The sequence below is a fragment of the Odontesthes bonariensis genome, chromosome 8, assembly GCF_027942865.1.
Source record: "Odontesthes bonariensis isolate fOdoBon6 chromosome 8, fOdoBon6.hap1, whole genome shotgun sequence".
Lineage (NCBI taxonomy): Eukaryota > Metazoa > Chordata > Actinopteri > Atheriniformes > Atherinopsidae > Odontesthes > Odontesthes bonariensis.
The window spans coordinates 26,826,833-26,840,374 of record NC_134513.1 but is presented as its reverse complement, the minus strand read 5'-3'; the positions used below and the strand labels follow the sequence as shown (position 1 = coordinate 26,840,374).

Genomic DNA, 13,542 nt, shown 5'->3' with positions numbered 1-13,542 from the left:
AGTTTTGTATATGGGATTATCGTCCATCGACTCTTTTGGGCTTTCACATGCGCGAGCCTACAACCAGCCGGTGAGTTCTATGCTGTTTATAAAGTTGTTTTGTAACGTCCCCATGCCAGTAATGTGAGAACCATGCATATGGTTTTGATGGTAAGGCTTGTGACTTTATTGACGTTTCTGCAGTGTGCAAGTTGTTGTTTTACGTGGAAGGGTTAGCGCTTGCCCCTTAGCCACCACGTATTAGCCTCGCATGACAGGGTGTGCGGACAGAGCGATCTCCACACAGGGAGCGCAGATCTGGACCTCTCTGTGTCCTACTAGAAGTATTTGACAACCTCTAGCAATGGAAACACGCTTCAAATGCCCCGGAGTTCCCCTTGAAGAAGGTTGGTGTTGGAGGAACGGAGAGAGCGTGAAGGACAGTGAAGGGTGAGAAGGTCTTTTAAGTAAGATGGAGCATTACCATGCAGGCAGTGGAAGGTGAGCAGAGAGATTTTGTAAGTGATCCGGGCAGAAACAGGAAGCCAGTGAAGAGATTGGAGAACAGGGGTGATATGTTCATGTTTACGCACCCTCATCAGCATCCCGGCAGCACAGTTCTGAACATACTGTAATCTCTGTATGTTCTTGCCAGGAATCCCAACGAGAAGTGCGTTGCGACAGTCAAGTCTGGAGGAGACAAAAGCATGGACGAGCCTCTCTGCATCAGAAAGAGAGAGTAACGGCCGAAGTTTTGCAATATTTCGGAGGTGAAAGAATGAAATTGATGATGAACGATAGGTGCTAGTGGCAGCAGCAGCCTGGCGACCCGGTTAACTATGGCCGTTTCTCAACTAATACTTTGTAATAAGAGATGTATAACAGACATACAACACATACATATATAACATTTGTAGAAATGAAATACTGTTATGACTAGCAATACCGTGTAAATTTCCGCGATCTCTGTTGCTAGCGGTATCTCTCCTCACTCTGGTCTGCCTCTTTCTGGCTAGCAACTGCCGTACTCTATTCTGATTGGCTAACCCAACGAGTCTACCTGTAACTGCGCCAAAATTTCCCCAGAGGCCAAAGAGTGCAATGCATCCGTGGTGTAAGAACTTCCATTGAAAATGAATGAGAAAAGTTAAGAGAGTGCCAACACTGACAGATGGATTCTAACCTTTGACCAGCGAAGGTACAGAATGTGCTGTTTGACTGTCGTGCCAATGCAGAGAATACAAACTGTAAGGGTATCACTGAAAAATTGACAAAAAAAACCAGGTTGCTAAAACCCTTTCATTGTCAAGCATTTGCATGACTGAGAGCGTAAATTGACAGTGGAAGGGGTTCCATGGTGTAAAGGTCAGCAGTCTGGACTCTGAATCCAGTGATCCGAGTTCAAATCTCTGTGGAACCTTCAGGTGTGTGCTGTCGGGTGCTGTCATGGATGCTTAATGGAAAGAAGAAGAGTTGAGAAGGCTAATCAGTTGTCAAGTGACACCTGAGTGCACGATTGATCAATTCCAGCTGAGAGGCTCTGTGGTATGTGACGTCTCACCTCTGTGTTGCTAGTTGAATCTTATTTGGATTCTTCTTGCATATTCATTTGCGATGCTTCTATTTTTCCATGCTCTCCCAGAGGAGTCTGTTACAATCCCACTTCTGACTCAATTTGTAGCGACTCCACAATCTCTTTCCGCTAGCAACAAAATTTGGGAAAACTTACCTCATTGTTTGGTTTCCGGAACGATAGTTAGTAGACATGGTGCCAGTTTCCGTAGTGTAGTGGTTATCACGTTCACCTCACACGTGAAAGATCCTCAGTTCGAAACTGGGCGGAAACATTATTTGCTCCTCCTTTATTTATTTCATCCTTGTTTGAAAATGTATGACTGCACGTTACTGATAGCAACATCAACATATTCATAATTATGGATAGGAGGGGAGCCTCATCTGCTATTCTTGACATGTAAAGTCAATTTTTGAAGGTTTTTAAGAGATTCTCTGATGCTAAAGTGTGAAACGGACTTTGGCGAACCCCAAGCTGCTGAACCAAAATGGCAACCTTGCCGTCAAGGAATCGAACCCTATTCCTCCGCTTGACAGGTGGATTCTAACCTTTGACCAGCGAAGGTACAGAATGTGTTGCTTGACTGTCGTGCCAATGCTGAGAATACAAACTGTAAGAGTATCACTGAAAAATTGACCAAAAAAAATAACAGGTTGCTAAAACCCTTTCATTGTCAAGCATTTGCATGACTGAGAGCGTTAATTGACTGTGGAAGGGGTTCCATGGTGTAAAGGTCAGCACTCTGGACTCTGAATCCAGTGATCTGAGTTCAAATCTCGGTGGAACCTTCAGGTGTGTGCTGTCGGATGCTTTCTGGAAAGAAGATGAGTTGAGTAGGCTAATCAGTTGTCAAGTGACACCTGAGTGCACGATTGATCAATTCCAGCTGAGAGGCTCTGTGGTATGTGACGTCTCACCTCTGTGTTGCTAGTTGAATCTTTTTTGGATTCTTCTTGCATATTCATTTGCGATGCTTCTATTTTCCCATGCTCTCCCAGAGGAGTGTGTTACAATCCCACTTCTGACTCAATTTGTAGCGACTCCACAATCTCTTTCCGCAAGCAACAAAATTTGGGAAAACTTACCTCATTGTTTGGTTTCCGGAACGATAGTTAGTAGACATGGTGCCAGTTTCCGTAGTGTAGTGGTTATCACGTTCGCCTCACACGCGAATGGTCCTCAGTTCGAAACTGGGCGGAAACAATATTTGCTCCTCCTTTATTTATTTCATCCTTGTTTGAAGATGTATGACTGCACGTTACTGATAGCAACATCAACATATTCATAATTATGGATAGGAGGGGAGCCTCATCTGCTATTCTTGACATGTAAAGTCAATTTTTGAAGGTTTTTAAGAGATTCTCTGATACTAAAGTGTGAAACAGACTTAGGCGAACCCCAAGCTGCTGAGCCAAAATGGCAACCTTGCCGTCAAGGAATCGAACCCTGTTCCTCTATTTGACAGGTGGATTCTGACCTTTGATCAGCGAAGATACAGAATGTGTTGTTTGACTGTCGTGTCAATGCTGAGAATACAAACTGTAAGTGTATCACTGAAAAATTGACAAAAAAAAACAGGTTGCTGAAACCCTTTCATTGTCAAGCATTTGCATGACTGAAAGCGTAAATTGACTGTGGAAGGGGTTCCATGGTGTAAAGGTCAGCACTCTGGACTCTGAATCCAGTGATCCGAGTTCAAATCTCGGTGGAACCTTCAGGTGTGTGCCGTCATGGATGCTTTCTGGAAAGAAGATGAGTTGCGTAGGCTAATCAGTTGTCAAGTGACACCTGAGTGCACGATTGATCAATTCCAGCTGAGAGGCTCTGTGGTATGTGACGTCTCACCTCTGTGTTGCTAGTTGAATCTTTTTTGGATTCTTCTTGCATATTCATTTGCGATGCTTCTATTTTTCCATGCTCTCCCAGAGGAGTGTGTTACAATCCCACTTCTGACTCAATTTGTAGCGACTCCACAATCTCTTTCCGCAAGCAACAAAATTTGGGAAAACTTACCTCATTGTTTGGTTTCCAGAACGATAGTTATTAGACATGGTGCCAGTTTCCGTAGTGTAGTGGTTATCACGTTTGCCTCACACGCGAAAGGTCCTCAGTTCGAAACTGGGCAGAAACATTATTTGCTCCTCCTTTATTTATTTCATCCTTGTTTGAAGATGTATGACTGCACGTTACTGATAGCAACATCAACATATTCATAATTATGGATAGGAGGGGAGCCTCATCTGCTATTCTTGATATGTAAAGTCAATTTTTGAAGGTTTTTAAGAGATTCTCTGAGGCTAAAATGTGAAACGGACTTTGGCGAACCCCAAGCTGCTGAGCAAAAATGGCAACCTTGCCGTCAAGGAATCAAACCCTGTTCCTCCGCTTGACAGGTGGATTCTAACCTTTGACCAGCGAAGGTACAGAATGTGTTGCTTGACTGTCGTGCCAATGCTGAGAATACAAACTGTAAGAGTATCAATGAAAAATCTACAAAAAAAAATTAACAGGTTGCTGAAACCCTTTCATTGTCAAGCATTTGCATGACTGAGAGCGTAAATTGACTGTGGAAGGGGTTCCATGGTGTAAAGGTCAGCACTCTGGACTCTGAATCCAGTGATCTGAGTTCAAATCTCGGTGGAACCTTCAGGTGTGTGCTGTCGGATGCTTTCTGGAAAGAAGATGAGTTGAGTAGGCTAATCAGTTGTCAAGTGACACCTGAGTGCACGATTGATCAATTCCAGCTGAGAGGCTCTGTGGTATGTGACGTCTCACCTCTGTGTTGCTAGTTGAATCTTTTTTGGATTCTTCTTGCATATTCATTTGCGATGCTTCTATTTTCCCATGCTCTCCCAGAGGAGTGTGTTACAATCCCACTTCTGACTCAATTTGTAGCGACTCCACAATCTCTTTCCGCAAGCAACAAAATTTGGGAAAACTTACCTCATTGTTTGGTTTCCGGAACGATAGTTAGTAGAGATGGTGCCAGTTTCCATAGTGTAGTGGTTATCACATTCGCCTCATGCTGTCATGGGTGCTGAAAGGTCCTCAGTTCAAAACTGGGCGGAAACATTATTTGCTCCTCCTTTATTTATTTCATCCTTGTTTGAAGATGTATGACTGCACGTTACTGATAGCAACATCAACATATTCATAATTATGGATTGGAGGGGAGCCTCATCTGCTACTCCTGACATGTCAAGTCAATTTTTGAAGGTTTTTAAGAGATTCTCTGAGGCTAAAGTGTGAAACGGACTTTGGCGAACCCCAAGCTGCTGAACCAAAATGGCAACCTTGCCGTCAAGGAATCGAACCCTGTTCCTTTATTTGACAGATGGATTCTAACCTTTGACCAGCGAAGATACAGAATGTGTTGCTTGACTGTCGTGTCAATGCTGAGAATACAAACTGTAAGAGTATCACTGAAAAATTGACAAAAAAAAAACAGGTTGCTGAAACCCTTTCATTGTCAAGCATTTGCATGACTGAAAGCGTAAATTGACTGTGGAAGGGGTTCCATGGTGTAAAGGTCAGCACTCTGGACTCTGAATCCAGTGATCCGAGTTCAAATCTCAGTGGAACCTTCAGGTGTGTGCCGTCATGGATGCAAGCAGACTGCAAGAAAGCTGGAGAGACAGTGGCGTTCCTCTAATTTAGAAGAGTCTCAGTTAGTCTGGAAAGATAGTTTGATAATGTATAAGAAAGCCCTTCGTAAAGCTAGAACTGCTTATTATTCATCATTGATAGAAGAGAATAAGAATAATCCCAGATTTCTTTTCAGCACTGTAGCCAGTCTGACTAAGAGTCCGAGCTCTGCTGAGCCAGTTATTCCTTTAACTCTCAGCAGTGATGATTTCATGAGCTTCTTTATTAATAAAATTGTTTCTATCAGAGAGAAGATTGATGGAGTCCTTCCCACTATTATCAGTGATGTATCATCAAGTACGGCAGCTTTAGAAGTATCTTTAGAACCTGATTTGTATTTAGACGGCTTCTGCCCAGTTGATCTCTCTGAACTAACAACAGCAATAGTCTCTTCTAAACCATCAACTTGTGTTTTAGACCCAATCCCAACCAGACTGTTCAAGGAGGTTTTCCCATTAATTGACACTTCCATATTGGATTTGATCAATTTTTCTTTGTTGACAGGATATGTACCTCAGACTTTTAAGGTTGCTGTAATTAAACCTTTACTTAAAAAACCTACTCTTGATTCAGAGGTGTTGGCTCATTATAGACCTATATCCAATCTCCCTTTTATGTCTAAAGTTCTTGAAAAAATAGTTGCAGCTCAGCTTTGTGGTCATTTACACAGAAATAATCTGTTTGAAGAGTTTCAGTCAGGATTCAGAGTGCATCATAGCACAGAAACTGCACTGCTGAAAGTTACCAAAGTTACCAATCTCCTCTTAACCTCTGATAGCGGACTTGTGTCTGTGCTTGTCCTGTTGGATCTCAGTGCTGCATTTGATACGGTCGATCACAGTATCTTATTACAGAGACTTGAACATGTTATTGGGATTAAAGGATTAGGCTGGTTTAAGTCATATTTATCTGATAGATTTCAGTTTGTTCTTGTAAATGAAGAATCTTCCTCACACACCAGAGTAAGTCATGGAGTTCCCCAGGGTTCTGTGCTTGGACCGATTCTTTTCACTTTATACATGCTTCCATTAGGTAACATTATTAGACAGCATGGCATAAATTTCCATTGCTATGCTGATGATACTCAGCTGTACTTATCTATAAAACCAGATTAACCCAATAGGTTGGTCAGACTACAAGCATGTCTTAAAGACATAAAGACCTGGATGACTCAGAACTGTCTGCTTCTAAATTCAGACAAAACTGAAGTCGTTATCTTTGGACCTGAGCGTTTCAGGGAGAAATTGTCTAGCTATATAGTTACTCTAGATGGTATTTCCTTGGCTTCTAGTTCTACAGTGAGGAACCTTGGAGTTATTTTTGACCAGAATTTATCATTTGACTCGCATATAAAACAGGTTTCTAGGACTGCCTTCTTTCATCTTCGTAATATTGTTAAAATCAGGAACATCTTGTCTCAGAGTGATGCAGAAAAACTAGTCCATGCATTTGTTACTTCAGGATTGGACTACTGTAATTCTTTATTATTGGGCTGTCCCACATATTCTCTGAAAAGCCTTCAGTTGATCCAAAACGCTGCAGCCAGAGTTCTGATGAGAACTAACAGGAGAGATCATATTTCTCCAGTTTTAGCTTCTCTTCATTGGCTCCCTGTTAAATTCAGAATAGAATTTAAGATTCTTCTCCTTACATATAAAGCTCTTAATGACCGAGCTCCATCATATCTTAAGGATCTCATTGTAAGATATTTTCCTAACAGAGCACTTCGTTCCCAAACTGCAGGTTTACTTGAGGTTCCCAGAGTTTCTAAAAGTAGAATGGGAGGCAGAGCCTTCAGTTATCAGGCCCCTCTCTTGTGGAATAAGCTGCCAGTAAATGTCCGGGAAGCAGACACCCTTTCCACTTTTAAGACCAGGCTTAAAACTTTCCTTTTTTATAAAGCTTATAGTTAGGTCTGTTGAATCTGATAGTGTGTCTGCAAGTGTGTCTTGTTCTGCCTCCACTTCTGGCACCCTCTATGCTTTCATTACCCCCTACCCGAACCAGGGTTTGCATCCCATTCCCGCCTATCTTACCTCTTTTATTTCTCCCCCTACCCGAACCAGGGTTTGCATCCCCACCCCGCTGTGACTGGTGTGCAGTTGGTGAGAGTGAGTTGTATGGCTTTGTTTTTTCTGGTATTTTTAGTGATTATAGGACTGTTTAGGTGAGTTTGTCTGCTGAATCTGCTAGTGTGTCTTGTCCTGCCTCCACCTCTGGCACCTTCTATACTTTCATTACCCCCTACCCAAACCAGGATTTGAATCCCATTCCCGCTTATCTTACCTCTTTTATCTCTCCCCCTACCCGAACCAGGGTTTGCATCCCCACCCCGCTGTGACTGGTGTGCAGTTGGTGAGAGGCTGAGGTAGCTTGTGGCTGTAAAAAGATGGTTGTTGTGGTGTGAGGAGCAGATATATATAGGGAGAATAGGGAATTACTCACTGAGTCTAATCCTTTATTTATTTATTTTTTCGTTAGCACAAGTTTCTTGTGTTTACCTTAAATAAGGATGTCTCAGGTAATCCTGAAACATCCCATAGTTAAGCTGCTATAGGCCTAGACTGCTGGGGGGCCTCATCTGTCATACCTTTCCTCACTTTACTCTCTTTATGTATATGTGATATTATTGTGGTCATTAACTCGTGTTTCCCTGTTCCAACAGATATCCTTTGAATGGTGTTACAGTGCCGCCGAAAATGTGACATTTGCAGACTGCAGGCAACTGATTGGCCAGGGAGTGATGTCACTGGATGAGTCATGAAAGCCACTCCTAACAAGAACCCGGCAACAGCAACAGCTGGATTTGATGTATTCTGTGATCATCAACGAGGTGGATTACTAGACGCAAAGACACAGACCAAGTAGCAGGTATACCTTCGCCTTGATGTCCTAAATTGTTGTGTCATGTTTTGTCCAATAAAAGTGACATCACAGGACTTTTGGACCTCCTTGCTATAATGACCCCACCCACATTGAGGTGGTTGTGAGTAAGTACGAGTGGAAAAGAGCTTAATGTAGCAGGAGAACTGCCTCATCGCACATCAGAATTGTGTATGTTAATTGGAGGAACTGAAGGCCCGTCTTCAGAGATAAATGCCCTTTTTCACCATGGCCTGACATGGCTTTCTTCAAGGTCTTCTAATAAGAAAGTAAGATTTAAGCAAGAATTTAGTGTCAGGAGTGGGATTTGAACCCACTCCTCCTTTTAGAGACCAGAAGTCCCTGTGCTAAGGAAGGAATGAAGCCTTGAGTCTGGCGCCTTAGACCACTCGGCCATATTGACACCATTACTTCGCTTACTGTGTAAAATATGACAAACGTGAACCAAAATGCAAAACGCTACTCTACTTGACTATTCGACTCAGGTTTTAGGGTTTGTCATGAGGTAGTAACAGCTGGTAGCAGCTACATTTTTAGCACCTACACGGCAGGGATTCGAGTTGAGTCCAGCCGAAAATGTGACGTCTACAGACTGCAGGCCACTGATTGACCAGGGAGTGATGTCACTGGATGAGTAATGAAAGCAAGAGAGGGCCAGAGACCATGGGTCATTATTCAGATTTTCCTTCTTTTGTTTTAAAGTGAATGATCATACTTGAGCAAAAAGGGAATACAGAAATGACATGAGCCCAAAGAAAGATAAATGTAATGCTCTTGCGCAAGTTTGAATGTTTTTTATTCATATTGTGCATTACAGGAGGTTTGTGATCATTCAAAGAGGCACCACTGAGGACGCTGTGATGGTGGTAACAGAGCTGAACTTTGACTTTAAGTGCTGGATGAAACTTCTGTTGATTATTAAAACTGCTACGCCCAACGTGGGGCTCGAACCCACGACCCTGAGATTAAGAGTCTCATGCTCTACCGACTGAGCTAGCCGGGCTATTCACATGTTATAAAACATGCCTTCAGAAAAAAAAAGAAGAGATTAAACAAGCCAAAGTCAACTTTCAGAGATTTCAAATGACATCGGTACACATTCCTCCCTTTTCAACCTCTACCTGCTCCACTCGACTGGATCCCACTCAGCTGTTAGGGTTTTCCAAGAGGTAATACCACCTGGCACAAGGTGGAACATTTTTAGCACCTACTCGGTCGGGGTCGAGTTGAGTCCAGCTGAAAATGTGACATTTACACACTGCAGGCAACTGATTGGCCAGGGAGTGATGTCACTGTATGAGTCATGAAAGCCACTCCTTAACAAGAGCCCGGCAACAGTAACAGTTGGATTTGATGTATTCTGTGTTCATCAACGAGGTGGATTACTAGACGCAAAGACACAGACCAAGTAGCAGGTATACCTTCGCCTTGATTCCCTAAATTGTTGCGTCATGTTTTGTTCAATAAAAGTGACATCACAGGAGTTTTGGACCTCCTTGCTATAACGACCCCTCCCACATTGAGGTGGTTGTGAGTAAGTACGAGTGGAAAAGAGCTTAATGTAGCAGGAGAACTGCCTCATCGCACATCAGAATTGTGTATGTTAATGGGAGGAATTGAAGGCCCGTCTTCAGAGATAAATGCCCTTTTTCACCATGGCCTGACATGGCTTTCTTCAAGGTCTTCTAATAAGAAAGTAAGATTCAAGCAAGAAATTAGTCTCAGGAGTGGGATTTGAACCCACGCCTCCTTTTGGAGATCAGAAGTCCCTGTGCTAAGGAAGGAATGAAGCCTTGAGTCTGGCGCCTTAGACCGCTCGGCCATCCTGACACCACTACTTGCCTGTGTGTAAAATATGACAAACTTGAACCAAAATGCAAAACGCTACTCTACTTGACTATATTCGACTCAGGTTTTAGGGTTTTTCATGAGGTAGTAACAGCTGGTAGCAGCTACATTTTTAGCACCTACACGGCAGGGATTCGAGTTGAGTCCAGCCGAAAATGTGACATCTACAGACTACAGGCCACTGATTGGCCAGGGAGTGATGTCACTGGATGAGTAATGAAAGCAAGAGAGGGCCAGAGGCCATGGGTTGTTATTCAGATTTTCCTTCTTTTGTTTTAAAGTGAATGGTCATACTTGAGCAAAAAGGGAATACAGAAATGACATGAGCCCAAAGAAAGGTAAATGTAATGCTCTTGCGCAAGTTTGAATGTTTTGTATTCATATTGTGCATTACAGGAGGTTTGTGATCATTCAAAGAGGCACCACTGAGGACGCTGTGATGGTGGTAACAGGGCTGAACTTTGACTTTAAGTGCTGGATGAAACTTCTGTTGATTATTAAAACTTCTACGCCCAATGTGGGGCTCGAACCCACGACCCTGAGATTAAGAGTCTCATGCTCTACTGACTGAGCTAGCCGGGCTATTCACATGTTACAAAACATGCCTTCCGAAAAAAAAGAAGAGATAAGACAAGCCAAAGTCAACTTTCAGAGATTTCAAATGACATCGGAACACATTCCTCCCTTTTCAACCTCTACCTACTCCACTCGACTGGATCCCACTCAGCTGTTAGGGTTTTCCATGAGGTAATACCACCTGGCACAAGGTGGTACATTTTTAGCACCTACTCGGTCGGGGTCGAGTTGAGTCCAGCCGAAAATGTGACATTTACAGACTGCAGGCAACTGATTGGCCAGGGAGTGATGTCACTGGATGAGTCATGAAAGCCACTCCTAACAAGAACCCGGCAACAGCAACAGTTGGATTTGATGTATTCTGTGATCATCAACGAGGTGGATTACTAGACGCAAAGACACAAACCAAGTAGCAGGTATACCTTCGCCTTGATGTCCTAAATTGTTGTGTCATGTTTGTGTCACATAAAACTGACATCACAGGACTTTTGGACCTCCTTGCTATAACGACCCCACCCACATTGAGGTGGTTGTGAGTAAGTACGAGTGGAAAAGAGCTTAATGTAGCAGGAGAACTGCCTCATCGCACATCAGAATTGTGTATGTTAATGGGAGGAACTGAAGGCCCGTCTTCAGAGATAAATGCCCTTTTTCACCATGGCCTGACATGGCTTTCTTCAAGGTCTTCTAATAAGAAAGTAAGATTCAAGCAAGAAATTAGTCTCAGGAGTGGGATTTGAACCCACGCCTCCTTTTGGAGACCAGAAGTCCCTGTGCTAAGGAAGGAATGAAGCCTTGAGTCTGGCGCCTTAGACCGCTCGGCCATCCTGACACCACTACTTGCCTGACTGTGTAAAATATTACAAACTTGAACCAAAATGCAAAACGCTACTCTACTTGACTATTCGACTCAGGTTTTAGGGTTTTTCATGAGGTAGTAACAGCTGGTAGCAGCTACATTTTTAGCACCTACACGGCAGGGATTCGAGTTGAGTCCAGCCGAAAATTTGACATCTACAGACTACAGGCCACTGATTGGCCAGGGAGTGATGTCACTGGATGAGTAATGAAAGCAAGAGAGGGCCAGAGGCCATGGGTTGTTATTCAGATTTTCCTTCTTTTGTTTTAAAGTGAATGATCATACTTGAGCAAAAAGGGAATACAGAAATGACATGAGCCCAAAGAAAGGTAAATGTAATGCTCTTGCGCTAGTTTGAATGTTTTTTATTCATATTGTGCATTACAGGAGGTTTGTGATCATTCAAAGAGGCACCACTGAGGACGCTGTGATGGTGGTAACAGGGCTGAACTTTGACTTTAAGTGCTGGATGAAACTTCTGTTGATTATTAAAACTGCTACGCCCAACGTGGGGCTCGAACCCACGACCCTGAGATTAAGAGTCTCATGCTCTATCGACTGAGCTAGCCGGGCTATTCACATGTTATAAAACATGCCTTCCGAAAAAAAAAGAAGAGATAAAACAAGCCAAAGTCAACTTTCAGAGATTTCAAATGACATCGGAACACATTCCTCCCTTTTCAACCTCTACCTACTCCACTCGACTGGATCCCACTCAGCTGTTAGGGTTTTCCAAGAGGTAATACCACCTGGCACAAGGTGGAACATTTTTAGCACCTACTCGGTCGGGGTCGAGTTGAGTCCAGCCGAAAATGTGACATTTACAGACTGCAAGCAACTGATTGGCCAGGGAGTGATGTCACTGGATGAGTCATGAAAGCCACTCCTTAACAAGAACCCGGCAACAGCAACAGTTGGATTTGATGTATTCTGTGTTCATCAACGAGGTGGATTACTAGACGCAAAGACACAGACCAAGTAGCAGGTATACCTTCGCCTTGATTCCCTAAATTGTTGCGTCATGTTTTGTTCAATAAAAGTGACATCACAGGAGTTTTGGACCTCCTTGCTATAACGACCCCTCCCACATTGAGGTGGTTGTGAGTAAGTACGAGTGGAAAAGAGCTTAATGTAGCAGGAGAACTGCCTCATCGCACATCAGAATTGTGTATGTTAATGGGAGGAATTGAAGGCCCGTCTTCAGAGATAAATGCCCTTTTTCACCATGGCCTGACATGGCTTTCTTCAAGGTCTTCTAATAAGAAAGTAAGATTCAAGCAAGAAATTAGTCTCAGGAGTGGGATTTGAACCCACGCCTCCTTTTGGAGATCAGAAGTCCCTGTGCTAAGGAAGGAATGAAGCCTTGAGTCTGGCGCCTTAGACCGCTCGGCCATCCTGACACCACTACTTGCCTGTGTGTAAAATATGACAAACTTGAACCAAAATGCAAAACGCTACTCTACTTGACTATATTCGACTCAGGTTTTAGGGTTTTTCATGAGGTAGTAACAGCTGGTAGCAGCTACATTTTTAGCACCTACACGGCAGGGATTCGAGTTGAGTCCAGCCGAAAATGTGACATCTACAGACTACAGGCCACTGATTGGCCAGGGAGTGATGTCACTGGATGAGTAATGAAAGCAAGAGAGGGCCAGAGGCCATGGGTTGTTATTCAGATTTTCCTTCTTTTGTTTTAAAGTGAATGGTCATACTTGAGCAAAAAGGGAATACAGAAATGACATGAGCCCAAAGAAAGGTAAATGTAATGCTCTTGCGCAAGTTTGAATGTTTTGTATTCATATTGTGCATTACAGGAGGTTTGTGATCATTCAAAGAGGCACCACTGAGGACGCTGTGATGGTGGTAACAGGGCTGAACTTTGACTTTAAGTGCTGGATGAAACTTCTGTTGATTATTAAAACTTCTACGCCCAATGTGGGGCTCGAACCCACGACCCTGAGATTAAGAGTCTCATGCTCTACTGACTGAGCTAGCCGGGCTATTCACATGCTACAAAACATGCCTTCCGAAAAAAAAAGAAGAGATAAGACAAGCCAAAGTCAACTTTCAGAGATTTCAAATGACATCGGAACACATTCCTCCCTTTTCAACCTCTACCTACTCCACTCGACTGGATCCCACTCAGCTGTTAGGGTTTTCCATGAGGTAATACCACCTG

At 43.2% G+C, this 13,542-nt stretch overlaps 11 non-coding genes across 11 annotated transcripts; 4 read left to right on the top strand and 7 right to left on the bottom strand.

Annotated features, from left to right (window-relative positions):
- Positions 1-1,753: 1,753 nt before the first annotated feature.
- On the top strand, positions 1,754-1,826 carry trnav-cac (transfer RNA valine (anticodon CAC)). The gene has a single exon. It is a non-coding gene; the product is annotated as a tRNA-Val (tRNA).
- An 856-nt stretch (positions 1,827-2,682) lies between these two features.
- On the top strand, positions 2,683-2,755 carry trnav-cac (transfer RNA valine (anticodon CAC)). Its single transcript has one exon. It is a non-coding gene; the product is annotated as a tRNA-Val (tRNA).
- A 439-nt stretch (positions 2,756-3,194) lies between these two features.
- Positions 3,195-3,266, top strand: trnaq-cug (transfer RNA glutamine (anticodon CUG)). The gene has a single exon. It is a non-coding gene; the product is annotated as a tRNA-Gln (tRNA).
- A 344-nt stretch (positions 3,267-3,610) lies between these two features.
- On the top strand, positions 3,611-3,683 carry trnav-cac (transfer RNA valine (anticodon CAC)). The gene has a single exon. It is a non-coding gene; the product is annotated as a tRNA-Val (tRNA).
- Positions 3,684-9,010: 5,327 nt separating this feature from the next.
- trnak-cuu (transfer RNA lysine (anticodon CUU)) lies at positions 9,011-9,083 on the bottom strand. Its single transcript has one exon. It is a non-coding gene; the product is annotated as a tRNA-Lys (tRNA).
- Positions 9,084-9,797: 714 nt separating this feature from the next.
- On the bottom strand, positions 9,798-9,910 carry trnal-caa (transfer RNA leucine (anticodon CAA)). Its single transcript has 2 exons — positions 9,873-9,910; positions 9,798-9,845 (listed from the first exon to the last, which is right to left on the bottom strand). It is a non-coding gene; the product is annotated as a tRNA-Leu (tRNA).
- Positions 9,911-10,437: 527 nt separating this feature from the next.
- trnak-cuu (transfer RNA lysine (anticodon CUU)) lies at positions 10,438-10,510 on the bottom strand. The gene has a single exon. It is a non-coding gene; the product is annotated as a tRNA-Lys (tRNA).
- Positions 10,511-11,223: 713 nt separating this feature from the next.
- trnal-caa (transfer RNA leucine (anticodon CAA)) lies at positions 11,224-11,336 on the bottom strand. The gene is made up of 2 exons: positions 11,299-11,336; positions 11,224-11,271 (listed from the first exon to the last, which is right to left on the bottom strand). It is a non-coding gene; the product is annotated as a tRNA-Leu (tRNA).
- A 527-nt stretch (positions 11,337-11,863) lies between these two features.
- trnak-cuu (transfer RNA lysine (anticodon CUU)) lies at positions 11,864-11,936 on the bottom strand. The gene has a single exon. It is a non-coding gene; the product is annotated as a tRNA-Lys (tRNA).
- Positions 11,937-12,650: 714 nt separating this feature from the next.
- Positions 12,651-12,763, bottom strand: trnal-caa (transfer RNA leucine (anticodon CAA)). The gene is made up of 2 exons: positions 12,726-12,763; positions 12,651-12,698 (listed from the first exon to the last, which is right to left on the bottom strand). It is a non-coding gene; the product is annotated as a tRNA-Leu (tRNA).
- Positions 12,764-13,290: 527 nt separating this feature from the next.
- Positions 13,291-13,363, bottom strand: trnak-cuu (transfer RNA lysine (anticodon CUU)). Its single transcript has one exon. It is a non-coding gene; the product is annotated as a tRNA-Lys (tRNA).
- Between the last annotated feature and the right edge of the window lie 179 nt (positions 13,364-13,542).